This window comes from Pongo pygmaeus, chromosome 2, assembly GCF_028885625.2.
Source record: "Pongo pygmaeus isolate AG05252 chromosome 2, NHGRI_mPonPyg2-v2.0_pri, whole genome shotgun sequence".
Lineage (NCBI taxonomy): Eukaryota > Metazoa > Chordata > Mammalia > Primates > Hominidae > Pongo > Pongo pygmaeus.
This window is the reverse complement of record NC_085930.1, coordinates 204,820,118-204,835,956: the sequence shown is the minus strand read 5'-3', so window position 1 is coordinate 204,835,956 and position 15,839 is coordinate 204,820,118.

Genomic DNA, 15,839 nt, shown 5'->3' with positions numbered 1-15,839 from the left:
TTACCTAGATTATGAAAACTGTGATAGTCATCATTTAAAGTTACGAAACCCATCATTGCAAGATTCTAACTAAGACAACGAAAAAGATTTGCTCTAACTGACTCCATCTTGCTTCTAACCTCCAAGCTGTCCTTGTTCATTCCTGGACTTTTGGAGGAAGTTAGTTTATAGTTTACTTTGAAACAAAGTTGATAACTGTCCTTTCTCAAAACAAATCTCCTTATTGCCTGTGGACAAGACTGCCTAAAGCCATGAGATTAGAAGTTATGATAATTTTACTAAATAATTCAAGAAGTAGCTATCTTCATTAAACCAATATCAATGTCTTACTTATTTAAAAATGACACAAGCAAAGATCATTCTGTTTTGAGCTGGGTTTACAGTTTGATAACCCCCATGCCAAATTTTGACACCTTATAGTATTTGGCAGGGATCAGTTTGAAATTGCGTGATCAATAAATGCAAACAAAAACGTATGCTGGCAATTCTTAAGACATTTTTAATATTACTTTACCAATACTTTTAAAGCTAGCTTATTTATTAAAGATTTTACTTAAGTCACAGAAACTAGAAAAAGCATTTAACTAGTCTTTCCTTTTTTTGATAAAGTACTTGATATAAGTGCTTTTATTTTTCTTTAAGCCAATTAATTAGTGCTCTTTTATATATTTTTAGTAGTGAAACATTGTGTACACAACACATAAATACATAGATGTATTAAGCATACCAATAGAAGCACATATTATAGATCCCTAAAACCTCCCTTTTTTCCTATCATAGACTTGCAAACTCTTGATAACCTATTTCAGCTAAATACCCCTAAATTTGCAATTGAAGGAAACAACTCTTGGATGAAAAATCAGATAGCAAAATTTTCTTCTCAAGGTACAGAGAGAGAAAGTCTGGTGTTGCTGGAGGAATACTCAAGATGGATGCCAAATCAAACATAAAATTATGCAACTCTATCATAGAATTGTACGAGGAGACCAATTTTATTTAGATAGGGCCTACCTGTCTTTTAACTGGGTCTCTGAGCTCTGGGCAGAGCCCACACTGAGCCCTGGGTCTCCACAAAGGCAGAATTACTATGAGGCTAGACCACGTGATGCTTTCACAGTGCACTGAAAAAAATGTTTTTGGCCAGGCCTGGTGGCTCATGCCTGTAATCCCAACACTTTGGGAAGCTGAGGAGGGTAGGTCACCTGAGGTCAGAAGTTCAAGACCAGCCTGGTCAACATGGTGAAACCCCGTCTCTACTAAATATACAAAAATTAGCTGGGCATGGTGGTGTGCACCTGTAATCCCAGCTACTCGGGAGGCTGCATGCAGGAGAATCGCTTGAACCCAGGAGGTGGAGGTTGCAGTGAGCCGAGATTGCGCCATTGTGCTCCAGCCTGGGCAACAAATGCAAAACTTCGTCTCAAAAAAAAAATTTTTTTTTAAACGAAGACATTTCATAGTGTCTAAACTACACTCTTCCTTAAAAACCCAAGAGCAGCCTATGTTGCAATAACTATTTTCATCAGTAAATCAGGTAACAGTACAAAGGCAAGCAGTTTAAGAGCCGAGATGAACTTGTCTGTTTACACTCTTGGGGTTCCATAAGGTAAAACAGGTTTGTGCCCCAAAGGGAATCTTGTGCATTCTCCATTTCCTTTAAGGAACCCCAGGCTATTATAAACTATTTTAGGTCCATCATGCAGTAGCGTGTGCAAGAGAAAGGAGAGAAACAGACAGGAGAAGTAAATGAAGAAAACAGAATTCGGTCAACTGAGAAGAAAAACATTTTTGCTCAAAAAAACAGACAAGGTCCTAGGAGAAAGAAAAATCAACAACATGAAGGCCTTTTAAATAAACACACACACACAAACACACACTCACACATACACAAACACACACACATCATGGATGTTGGCTTTTAATTAAGCTGACTTTTAACCATTGAGCTCATTTTAAAACATCTTTTAAAATCTATTACCATATTTCAGCTAGAAAAAAAATGCTGTTCTTTCAGAAGTACCAAGTACCAAAGCAGAAGGGGCTTGATTTAGGAACCAAACCCAGGCTGTTGTGATAGAGAAAAAGAAGGTAGACCCTTTGCTATGGAACTGCAGCACAGGGCAACAGCCATTGCTCTTTCAGCTTGGCCTCGCTATCAAAAAGGGGCCTCATTATGTAAATAAAGCCCCTTGAGTAGTCAAAAATCTTTCCTGTTTTTATTTTTGGTTTTTGTTTTTTTCCTTTTTCTGGCTGTTTTTCTCCCCACATCACACCACCCTTTTTTTGATGGAGTCTCGCTCTGTCGCCCAGGCTGGAGTGCAGTGGTGCAATCTTGGCTCACTGCAAGCTCAGCCTCCTGGGTTCACGCCATTCTCCCCCCTCAGCCTCCTGAGTAGCTGGGACTACAGGTGCCTGCCACCATGCCTGGCTAATTTTTTTTTTTTTTGTATTTTTAGTAGAGATGGGGTTTCACCTTGTTAGCCAGGATGGTCTCCATCTCCTGACCTCGTGATCTGCCTGCCTTAGCCTCCCGAAGTGCTGGGATTACAGGCATGAGCCACCGTGCCCGGGCTTGCTTTCTTTTTTTTTTTCTTGTGGGAATTTAGCCACTTCAGAGGCCTTGTTCCCCATAATTTGGAACTTTCCTTCAGATTTGACCAAGTCAGATAGAGTTGATCAAACCCAATGGGGAAAAGACCAAAACAACAACAAAAACAGAAACAAACAAAAAACAACAACAAAAAAACCAGTTAAGCAAAACAAATGATGGCACAACTTATATGATCACTGAGTGCTCTAATGGTAAGGAGAAATTAAGACCAGTTGGTTGTTAATCTTAACTTTAGCCAAGACAAACCCCAATTCAGTTACTTACCTAGGGATGGGACTCAGGCGGAAGACTGCTCTCCATCCTAGAAACAGGAGAAATCTAAAATTTGTCTTCCCTGTTGGAAGTGATTTCAAACTCCATAAAGGAGTTACCTGCCTTCCAACTTCATGGCAGCAGGAGAAACTTACCTTCCTTGTGTTGGAAGCAAGTAAAACTCCAAAAAAAAAAAAAAAAGGAGTTGTACAGCAAAATAAACTTTAGATCATGACTGAATTTTGGCAGATCAGGAATTCTCTGGAGAAGGTCCTGGAGAGGGACCTTCTCTGGAAGAGAGATCCTTCCAGGCCTCAGCAAATTGTCGTGTTGATTTGAGCCATAAAGATAGCTCAAGCTAGTACCAAGCACCAATTGGAGATTTGGCAAAGGTCAGAAGCACCTCCACTCAGAATCCCTCTGTGGTTACCAAAATGTGAACTCCAAATATCTGAGACAGGTCTCAGTTAATTTAGAAAGTTTATTTTGCAAAGGTTGAAGCCACAGGCCACACACTCGTAACACAGCCTCAGGAGGTCCTGACAACACGTGCCCAAGGTGGTCAGGGCATAGCTTGGTTTTATACATTTGAGAGAGACATGAGACATCAGTCAATATATGTAAGATGCACATACATATATTGACTGATATATGTATGTCAGAAACATATGTCAGAAAGGTGGGACAACTCAAGCAGGGAGGGGGCTTCCAGGTCACAGGTGGGTGAGAGACAAATGGTTACATTCTGTTGAGTTTCTGATGAGCCTCTCCAAAGGAGGCAATCAGATATGCATTTATCTCAGTGAGCAGAGGGGTGACTTTGAAAAGAATGGGAGGCAGGTTTGCCTTAAGCAGTTCCCAGCTTCACTTTTCCCTTTAGCTTAATGATTTTGGGGCCCCAAGATTTATTTTCCTTTCACAAAACAGATAAGTGTCTTTCCTTTTCTTCCACACTCTTTGAAGAAGCCCTAAATTCAAGGCCAAACCAAAAAGGTACAATCTCACAAAACTAACATTTCTTTTCCTTAATTATTTTCCCTCCTTATTAGTAGTCTTTTTTACACCTCTGCCAATAATTAGGGCTGGAGGAAACTTATAAAATTTAGTTCACCAAAGTCTAGAATGATCTCAATCTTCCATAACCACTATGATAATTAATTTTATGTGTCAACTTGTATCAGAGTCGTTTAAACCAGAGTGACTCCATCTAGAATAAGGGCTGAGTAAAACAAGGCTGAGATCTACTGGGCTGCATTCCCAGGAGGTTCGGCATTCTAAGTCACATAATGAGGTAGGAGATCAGCACAGATACAGGTCACAAAGACCTTGCTGATAAAACAGGTTGTGGTAAAGAAGCCAGCCAAAACCAAGATGGCTACAAAAATGATGTCTGATCATCCTCACTGCTCATTGTATGCTAATTACAATGCATTAGCATGCTAAAAGACACTCCCACAAGCACCACAACAGTTTACAAATGCCATGGCAATGTCAGGAAGTTACCCTATATGGTCTAAAAGGGAGAGAAACCCTCAGTTCTGGGAATTGCCCACCCCTTTCCCAGAAAACCCGTGAATAATCCACCCCTTGTTTAGCATATAATCAAGAAATAATCATAAAAATAGCCAACCAGCAGCCCTTGGGGCCACTCTGTCTATGGGGTAGCCATTCTTTATTCCTTTACTTTCTTAGTAAGCTTGCTTTTACTTTATGGATTCACCTTGAATTCTTTCTTGCGTGAGATCCAAGAGCCCTTTCTTGGGGTCTGGATCGGGACCCCTTTCCAGTAACACTTGGGCTAGGAAATGCCCAGATTGCCGCTAAGAATTTATTTCTGGGCGTGTCTGTGAGGGTGTTTCTGGAAAAGATTTGCATTGGAATCATTTGATTGAGTAAAGAAAATCACCCTCACCAATGTAGACAGGTATCACCCAATCCATGGAGGGCCCAAAGGAGCAAAAGGGTGGAGGAAGGATGAATTCTGTCTCTCCTCTTGAGCTGGGATGCCCATCTTCCCCTGCCCTTCAACATCAGAGCTCCTGGTTCTTGGGCCTTCAGGCCTGGAATGAATTACAGCACTGGCTTTCCTGGTTCTCCATCGTGTCCTTTTGAGTTTTGGTCACAACATTACCAGAAGATGAGGACATTCACCTCTGATCTCCTCCTTTCTAGTTTTTTTTGTTGTTGTTGTTGTTGTTTTGTTGTTGTTTTTTTATATAGAGTCTCACTCTGTCGCCCAGGCTGGAGTGCAGTGGCGGGATCTCAGCTCACTGCAACCTCCACCTCCTGGGTTCAGGCCATTCTGCCTCAGCCTCCCAAGTAGCTGGGATTACAGGCATGCACCACCACACCCAGCTAATTTTGTATTTTTAGTAGAGACAGGGTTTCACCATGTTGGCCAGGCTGGTCTCAAACTCCTGACCTCAGGTGATCTGCCCGCCTCGGCCTCCCAAAGTGTTGGGATTACAGGCGTGAGCCACCATGCTCAGCCTGATCTCCTCCTTTCTATGCACCTGTATTAGTAACTGGTGGTTCTGCCTGAGGGACAGATGGATCCAAAGGTTCAGTGATAGATCCATGGTTCCTCTGTTTTGCTTTATTCTCAAAAAGGCTGTTACCTGAAATGTGGTCCCTGGAAGTTCTGGGTGGACATGGTCCTTCATGCTAGTGACCTAAGGAAGAAAAAGAGAGTATTCCCTGAAAGATTCAGCAAACATCCAAGGGAAGATTGACCACTCTGGATGCAGGGTCGTGCCTGAGGGATTGCTCTAAGGGTCCAGGCTGGGTCATGCCCCTGCCCTCTGCAGTGGTGGTAGAGGATAAAGCCAGCCAGTCTCATCCAACCATATGGACTGGGCAGATGGCTATAAAATAGAGAAAGAAAAGCTTCCCAAAGGAAGGGAATGTGGAGTCAATAAGAGGCAAGGTCACTTTTGTCCCCAAGTTACAACTCTGGTCTTCCTCTGCTTCTTCTCTTTTCTCAGGACTCTTTCTTATTTCATCCCCAAGTTCAGCTTGTTCAGCCCTGCAAGGGCTGATGGGTGGGAGTCAGGTGTGGGGCAGGATCACTGCCCTCCTCCATTATTTTCACCCAGGCAAAAATGGGTGAAATGAGCCTCAAGGGCCGTGTCGGAGAGAGGTGTGAGGGGTGGAGACAGAGGGAGAGTCAGAAATGGACCCTCACTGCCCTAGAAGCACGTGGAGGAGAGAGGACCAGCCTCCTTCTGAGGGAAGTGTTCTGATAGGAACACTGTGTGTGTGTGCCTGAGTTCCAGGTCTGGTTGGTACTGCATGAGAGAGTCATCTCATTTTCCCACAAAAATAGCTTCAAAATCGTCCAGACCCTTCTTTCTTCCCTCTTGATATTGGTCTCAGACCTGTCGCTAAAACCCCAAGGCTGGCTCTGATCCCACCATGAGAAGCTTTCAGAAAAGGGTGCTTTTCTCCCGGAACTCAAGGGCTTCAGCTCTTGGCTGATCAGTACCACACCCCCAAACACGCACACACATACACACACACACACACACACACAGAGTTATTAGTTATGGAATTTGGTGGAAGAATCAATCAGACCATTTGGATCATGGAATAAACTATTCTATGGACTCATGAAATGTTCCATGGAATAATGTCCCAGTTATTTTGTGCTAGGGAGACAGACATTTATATCCAACAAATGTCCTCTAGATTGAGTGCTGAACAAGCTTGTGTGGATAAGACTGAGAACAACACACGGAGGAAATTCTTCTGGTTTCAAGACAAACTCCACGAAGACAAGATGCACTTGGAGTTTGAGTCCGTCTCTTCTGCTCTGTGGTAGGTTACTCCAGTTCATCTGCAAAATTGTTTGGAATTTGCAAAACCTCCAAATCCTCCCTCAGGGGTCTGTGCCTCTTGGCTTCCTTACAGCTCCTTTGTGACCGTAAGATAGGTTTAATAATCACACTCTAGGTTGCACAACTATTATGATTCCCATCAGAGACACATAGTGCAGAAAAATAGAATCTGTGTTTTGCATTTCCTGTTTCAGATAAACAGTTTCATCTAAGGAAAATAGCAGATGCTATTTACCCAGGAGAGTGGTCTTCCCCTGGTACTGAGGCTAGGGGGCCTGCAGCAGTTTCAAAATAGAAGCATCTTCCCCAACTGCACTCTGCGTGTGGCCTCCTTCCTCAGGCCATGCTCTGTCTCTCTGGCTGTGCTTCCCCATGGTGAGTGCAGTGAGTGCATGTGCAGAAAAGAAATGGGGACCCAGTGAGTCTTGGTGCTTCCAGGAGGCCCTCAGGCCCTGGTGAGAGCTGATGGTTTGGAAGATGGAAAGCAGCCAGTGGACGTCAAACATTTAAAGACACAAGCAGAGTTATTAGGGGTCCAAGGGTTTGAATGGTTCCCAGGCTAATACGACCCTCCCCTAACTTTCCATGCTGACTCCATCTCTTCCTCGACCTTGCTAGGGCCCTGTCTTCCTCCTGTTCTAGGTACTGCAATACAGTCACAGGATGCGAAAGTAGCGAGAAAGAGATAAAGCTTGGATCCTGGCAAAGGGGATGCATTGCCAAGGCCAGAGGCAAGTTGATGACTTAAGCTGGGCCTAGAGCCCTCATGTCTTGGCTCACAGACCTGCGCTCTTTCCATAAGCCCTGACTTGAAGAGGATTCCTTAACTGAACTGTTACGAGATTCTCACTGATTCAGTCTCTTGGTGTAGATAATAATGACCTATCAAGATACCAAAAGTGAAATAAGACAAAACAGGATATATCTTAGTTGGTTATAACATCGTCAAGAGAAGCCTGCAAAGTGCCTCATTCCCAAGAGTCTCAGGGGATCTGGGTAGGGTCTTGCAACATAGAGGGTGGGTTCAGTCTGTGAGTTCTTCCTTCCCCTGCTGTCCACCCAGTGACATTCACAGCACGGTTTGTCCCTAATAGTGTTCAGCTCTGGATCTCTATTAAATCACAGATGCTCAGAAACATAAAGGGCCCTAAAGAGCATGTAGTCTATCCAACGCTCTACGTGCAAGTGAGATCATATATATTAGAAGTAGACACAGATCTCAGGCAGCCTCCTGACAGTGAAACCTACAGCTGTGTCCATGGATCCCAGTGAGACCCAGAGATTTGGCAGTTGTCCAGTTGGTTGATGTAGTTAGAAGTTGAGCTGTGTAATTTTTTTTTTTTTTTTTTTGAGATGGAATCTTGCTGTGTTGCCAGGCTGGAGTGCAGTGGCGTGATCTCAGCTCACTGCAACCTCTGACTGTGGGGTTCAAGAGATTCCCCTGCCTCAGCCTCCTGAGTAGCTGGGACTTCAGGCATGCACCACCACGACTGGCTAATTTTTTGTATTTTAGTAGAGACAGGGTTTCACCATGTTGGCCAGGATGGTCTCGATCTCCTGACCTCGTGATCCGCCTGCCTCGGCCTTCCAAAGTGCTGGGATTACAGGCATGAGCCACCATGCCCGGCCAGAAGTTGAGCTGTATAATTTCAGGTGGAATGTTCACTATGCCACGTGAATTAGTCTACTTGCCAGTCTACATGGCAGGGTTCTGTTAGTAGAAGTGGAAAGCACCCTCTGCTCCTCTGATTTCCAAATCTAAAGCCTGTGGCTCTCCCTGTTCTGCAGGATGTCCTAATGTGGTCATTTATCCCCTGGGCCTCTTCCTAGTCCTACGCTGTCCCTGGACCAGAGAGGTGTTTCCTCCAAGCCCATCACAAATGCTTTGGAAGGCCTGGGACAGTGACCTGGGCTGGGCTGACCCTACCATTCCATCTGCATCTGCTCACAGGGACAGTGCTTCCTTTGTACCGTTGTTTGGGGGGGGTTGTTTTTTTTTTGTATTTTTGGTTGGGTTTGTTTATTTTTTACTTTTCCTTCTCCTCCTTTTCAAACCCAGTCCCTCAGAGCCTCAGTTGAAGCCAGCCCACCCAAGCGCATCCCTTGGATGGGATTATTACAACAGAACTTGTAACAATTCCCTAAGCAGTCCATGAACATCTTCCCAAACAGCCCTCCTACAGCAGAGGGTTCTGGGAAACCTAGTCACTTCCCCTCACATGGAGGCACCTGCCTCTGAGGACTTCCACAGCCCTGATGCTTGGATAGGAGAATGAAGACACAGGGCTGGTTGGGGGGGTTGGGGAGTGGGTTATGTTGATATCTAAATCTTCAGGCCACTCATCAGCTGGGTCCTTCTGAGTGAGTTAGGGTAACTCTCAAGAAAGTGAAATTATCAGCCTGGAATTTATGACAACATGACCATCTCAGACCAAATTAAGGAGAAAAATGTCAAAGTGTGTGTTCACTCCTTAGGGCTGTGAAAGGCCCAGGAGCCATTCTTCAGATGAGCCTCTTGGCCCTTAAAATCATAAGCCTTCTATTCATGATCGAACTTTTCCTATTTGAAGCACATTCACTGAGCCAAATCTTTCTGTCATATATTTTGCTTTTAAAAGTTGAGTTTGTTTGATTTCCTAAATTTTTGTTATTTCTAACTATATCAAAGCAGCCCAGTTCAAAGAAACAGAGTATACCAGGGAAGCAGACATTCGATCATTAAAGGCAAAATGAATCTAAGTCGTGTCTGCTTGAGGGCTCATGACACCAAAAACAGAAAGATCCGTGTCCTGCCTTAAGTCCATAGGCTTTTTGTCCTGGAGACCAGGGTCCCTCTGTGGTCTCAAGGTACCCAGGGTGGTATGCTGCATGGCTGAGCTGGGCACCTAAGATGCCAAGAGTCCCTAACCTTTGTCCTTCTCTTGAGTGGAGGTGGCCAAAGGAGGGGGGTACATAAGAGACCACTTACTGCCCCTGGATGGGCAGAACAGAGTTGCCCAGCGCCTGTCAGGACAGGATGCAGAATTCCCGACTCTTGGGGAGTTTATCTGGTTAATGGCCATGTCCAACTTCTGGTATAAAGACCACTTGGCAATCCCCTGCTCCTGGAGAGAGAGGGATCATTACTGAGGCTACAGGCAGGAGACTGGAGCAACTATTCAGAGGGAAAAGGAGCTAGCATAGCAAACTCCACAAGGGCAAGGTATTATTTCGTACCCCACATCTTCTGGGTATCTAGCAAAATGCCTGGTCCTTAGGAAGTACTCAGTAAATGTTAAACTAATAAAAGATTAATTTCTGAGAACATGTCAGACATTTAGGCCTGGCGGTGGGAGACACAGAAAGAAGTATCCAGAGAATCTCAGTCAGTCTCAAAATCATGGCTCAACAGAGAAATTCCCTTCAATCCAAGACCCAGGTCCTAACGTAGCTCCCTCGAAGGCTGTGACATGTGTGGTGAGCTTAGTGGATCTCATACCTCCTCATGTCAAATTAGATTGTGGCCTGAGCTCACGCATTGCCACTGGGGCAGGAGAGAGGGGACAGAGTAGAAATACTGGAGTCTGGATGGACAGAATGTGGAAACTGACAGTATGTGGGTACTGAAGGAAGTGAATCAGAGATGAGCATAATAGAGGGCGACCCTCTTCCCAGCGTTGCTGTAAGGAGTAGTAAATGAACACACAGTGCTTCATGCCATACGGTAGGTTCTTTTTTGGGGGGTGGGGGGCAACAGAGTCTCACTCTGTCATCCAGGCTGGAGTAAAATAGCACAGTCTCAGCTCACTGCAACCTCCACCTCCCGGGTCCAAGTGATTCTCCTATCTCAGCCTCCCAAGTAGCTGAGATTACAGGCGCCCACCACCACACCTGGCTAATTTTTGTATTTTTAGTAGAGACGGGGTTTCACCATGTTGGCCAGGCTGGTCTTAAACTCTTGACCTCAGGTGATCCGCCCACTCCGGCCTCCCAAAGTGCTGGGATTACAGGCCTGAGCCACAGTGCCCAGCCTGTAAGTTCTTAATGGAATCTGCTTTCCTCCTGCTCCTCCTCTTCTCTTTCCATTTTCATTAAAGGTCAAACTCTCCCACCTGGAAACATTAGCGTGCCTGCCCAAAGAGACTCCTCCACCAGTGTCTTTATACGAACCTCACCCTTGAAAACTGTGGACATGCTTCTATCTCTGCTGGTCCCCACCAAGCAGATAGCAATCAAAATGTCTTCTGTCTAGTGCTGTGTCAGGAATACCCTGACAACGATTCTCTCATGACCAGAATTGTTTTCTTTGTTCATCTGAGACAAAATGAACATCTCTTTGGGGGACAAACAGGCAGCCTGACTCATAAGCTGAGCAGACGCTATGGGCTGGGCCAGGTGATAGCTGCACAATGGTAGCTGGGGCTGCAGCTCGTGAGGCTTCAATGCTTGTGGCATAGACTGTGACAACACACAAGAGATGTTTTTAAAGCTGAACAAGTCTATTTCTTTCTTTTTATTTTTTGAGACAGAGTCTTGCTCTGTCACCCAGGCTGGAGTGCAGTGGCATGATCTCCGCTCACTGCAACCTCCGCCTCCTGGGTTCAAGCGATTCTCCTGCCCCAGTCTCCCGAGTAGCAGGGTTTACAGGCATGCACTACCATGACTGGCTAATTTTCTGTGTGTGTGTGTGACAGAGTCTCACTCTGTCACCAGGCTGGAGTGCAGTGGTGCAATCTCGGCTCACTGCAAACTCCACATTCTGGGTTCAAGAGATTCTCCTGCCTCAGCCTCCCGAGTAGCTGGGATTACAGGTGCACTCCACCACACCCGGCTAATTTTTGTATTTTTAGTAGAGACAGGGTTTCACTATATTGGCCAGGCTGGTCTTGAACTCCTGACCTCGTGATCCGCCCACCTCAGCCTCCCAAAGTGCTGGGATTACAGATGTAAGCCACCGTGCCCAGCCCTAGAATCAGTACTGTTAAGAGAATTAATTGAGAGGTCACTAGGCTGAGATGGCTCCAGAGCCTTGAGTTCCTATGTAACCAACTGAAACCCAACTCAGAAGGAATGGTTTTAACCTAGGAAAACAAAATTGAAGATTAACCAATTAGGAACCACAAACTAACCTCTAACGAGGGGCTTTCCACATTAACCAATCAAATATTTTCTTTGTCTTGCTTCTATAAGCACCTTATAAAAGATTTTCCCTTGCACCCCTTCACTGGAGCCCTGAACCACTTGTTGTCTTGTTGGTCAATTCATGAATCACTGCTCAAGTAAACTCTTTAAAATGTTCATGTGCCTAAGTTTATCATTTAATGTTAAGTATTTGTAGCCAGAGTGAAGGACCACTGGTCTGAGGAAGAGTCACTAACACAAGTGTGGAAAAGAAAAGCACAAAGATTACTATTAATATCTCACTTGACCAATAATTCTGGAAATGGGCTCTCAGTCCCTAGACAAGGTCTATGGGATCCAGAGGTGCACTGCTCTATTCTGGAATATGTAGTGGGTCCACTCTACTTCTTAGCCCCACTCCAAATCTGGAAAGCAGTGAAATCTGTGGTTCTTAGTCATCTCCTCTCCCTTGTACCCACCCACTTGCCCCTCTAAGAGATGTAGCCCGTGAAAAACCACATGCCATTTTTAATGGAGGGCGCTGTGATTCTCAAACCCAGTAATACTCTTTACATAGCCCTGATGAGGAGCCACTGGTAAATACTAATTCCAGAAAACTTAAAAGAAGCCTTCCAGGCCACACACAAACTCTAGACACAGTACAATACCACTTTTGACAAAGTAAATCATGAATACATACATACATACATACATAAAACATGGTCATTTTCTTACAGACTTCAGTGAAGACATAGAAATGCTGTTCTTTGCATTTGGACATGGCTCAGTCCGAGAGGGAGAGGGATGGCCGACACTGGGCTGAGAGGCCGGCCAGTAGCTCCCATTCACAGACAGTGCACGCGGAAGAGCTTTGTCAGTGTTTAACAAACCAAGAAACACACCTTTTGGAGCCAGACAGATCCAGGTGTGAATCTCGGTTAGGCCACTCACTGTGCCGTGTGGGGCAAGCTCGTTGACCTCTGTGAGCCTGTTATCTCCCCCAGAAGATGGCTATCATCATACGTACCTTACATGGTTTCTACTGGTACAAGAGAGAAACACACATAAACTGCCTAGCACAATGAGTGTCCACATCTGATACTGGCTGATCACTCAGTGATACCTCTCTGAACCAGAACTTATCCTAACGTCACACTTTATGATCAGAAACCGTGTTGTAGGAGTGGAAATGACGCGAGAGACAGGAGGATGGTCCAGGTCACAGTTCCTCTCCTGCTCCCACACTCTCCCTCCCTCCCTCCCTCTCCTTTCTCTCTCGAGGCAGCACATGGCTTCCAAGACATCTCAGGCTGCAGCCTGCTCCTGCCTCTCAGGAGTGGTCCCCAACTCCACTTACGAGTGTGTGGATGCGACAGCCCGGCTACCCAGATGATGACAGCATGTGAGGCCCAAGAGCCTGGGTGTCTCCCTCCAGGGGCCTGGGCCCCAGCCCACTTGCGATGGTTCCATTGCCTCTTGTTTATTGACCCCTCTGACCCAGCATTGAGAAACTTCCCTTAACTCCTCCACACCCAGATGGACCTGGTTGAGAGAATCCCAATCCCAGAAGGGACACTAATGGAAACGACACAATGTTGAGTCAAGCTGGGACCCCACAGATCTTCTGGCAGCATTTCAACCCTTTCTGTGCCGTGTGCCCCTTTGACAGCTTGGCAAAAAAATATCCATAAATACATAAAATGAAAGACATGAGATCACAAAGGAATTCAATTATCTTGAAAAACAATTCTACCCAATTTCCTGCGGACATTCATGGATTTCAGGTGATCAACACCTGACAGCCAAACCTCTTGCTGAAAACTTAGGAAACTCTCCAAGGTCACCCAGCTAAGAAGTGAGAGGCCTCGGACAGGAACCCCATCTCCTTATTCCTGCACCTGTGCTTTTGTGTTTTTTACTAATTTAATATTTCAGGAAACTAAGAAAAACAAAACAGAAATCTTGCTGCCTCTGCTTTGAAAATTCCTGAATTTTGTCCATGTGGGAAGGTGTGGAGGAAGCCCTGCTGGCCCTCAGGGTATTCATAAGAACTGACCTTGCTTTATCCAGGATTGCAACACCAGACAAATATTATTTCTTGGTAAACATCTGGAAAAGCTTAAGGCCACAGTAACTTGGCAGAGGATTTGGCCAGGGCACTGGTGACTGGTTGAGATGTCCAACTCCTAAATGTGATGGGCAGCACTGTTGGATTGTGGACTGAGCAGATGGGTCAATTCCTCTGCTTTCGGGTGCTCAGGGTCAGGGAGTCTGGAACACTGGCCTCTGAGCCTGCCACCAACATCTCGGCCCTCAACCCTTGTTAGGAATTAGTGAGCAGTTGGTTCCCCCTTGTTCTGCTGGGAAGACTGGCAGGTATTTAACCTGACAGCATTAATCCCTGGCCCATCTCCCAGCTGAGCCCTTTCACTCCTTTCTCTCCCTGCTGGGGTAGGAGAACGTAATGGATAAAAGCATGAGTTTGGTCAGGGTTTAAATTCTCACTCCATCACTTCAGAAAAGTTGCATGGCCATCTCTCCCTCCCCTCTGTTTGTTTATTTGTTTGTTTCTTTTTGAACTGGAGTCTCATTCTGTCGCTCAGGCTGGAGTGCAGTGGCACCATCTCGGCTCACTGCAACCTCCGCCTCCCGGGTTCAAGTGATTCTCCTGCCTCAGTCTCCCGAGTAGCTGAGATTACAGGTGCCCGCCATCACCCCCTGCTAATTTTTGTATTTTTAGTAGAGACGGAGTTTCGTCATGTTGGCCAGGCTGGTCTGGAACTCCTGACCTCAAGTGATCCACCTGCCTCGGCCTCCCAAAGTGCTGCGATTATAGGCGTGAGCCACTGCACCTGGCCCTCTCTGTGTTTTCATCCCTCTAATGGGAATAGTAGTCATACCTGCCTTTTAGGGTGTAGCGACAATTAGAGCTAAGGTACAGAAAGCACCTACACAGGACCTGATGCGTTGCATTCTGTGGTTAGGAGTCATTATTCTAATGAGCTCTGGGTTGCATCTTCCACACTGTTGCGGGAAGTCAGGGACCCTGAACGGAGGGACCGGCTGGAGCTGCAGCAGAGGAACATAACTTGTGAAGATTTCATGGACATTTATCAGTTCCCAAATAATACTTTTAAATTTCTTATGCCTGTCTTTACTTTAATCTCTTAATCCTGTTATCTTCGTAAGCTGAGGATATACGTCACCTCTGTGATAATTGTGTTAACTGTACAAATTGATTGTAAAACATGTGTGTTTGAAAAATATGAAATCAGTGCACCTTGAAAAAGAACAGAATAACAGTGATTTTTAGGGAAAAGGGAAGACAACCATAAGGTCTGACTGCCTGCGGGGTTGGGCAAAAAGAGTCATATTTTTCTTCTTGCAGAGAGCCTATAAACAGATGTGCAAGTAAGACAGATATCGCTGAATTCTTTTCCTAGCAAGGAATATTAATATTAATACCCTGGGAAAGGAATGCATTCCTGGGGGGAGATCTATAAACGGCCGCTCTGGGAATGTCTGTCTTATGCAGTTGAGATAAGGACTGAGATATGCCCTGGACTCCTGCAGTACCCTCAGGCTTATTAGAGTGGGGAGAAACTCCACCTTGGTAACTTTGTGGTCAGACCGGTTCTCTGCTCTCAAACCCTGTTTTCTGTTGTTTAAAAGATGTTTATCAAGACAATATGTGCACTGCTGAAAATAGGCCCTTATCAGTGGTTCTGCTTTTGCCCTTTGTCCTGTTCCCTCAGAAGCATGTGATATTTGCTAGACCCTTATTAGTAGTTCTGCTTTTTGCCTTTTGAAGCATGTGATCTTTGTACCTACTCCCTGTTTTACACCCCCTCCCCTTTTGAAACCCTTAATAAAAAACTTGCTGGTTTGAGGCTCAGGTGGGCATCACAGTCCTACCAATATGTGATATCACTCCCAGTGGCCCAGCTGTAAAATTCCTCTCTTTGTACTCTTTCTCTTTATTTCTCAGCTGGCTGACACTTATGGAAAATAGAAAGAACCTACATTGAAATATTGGGGGC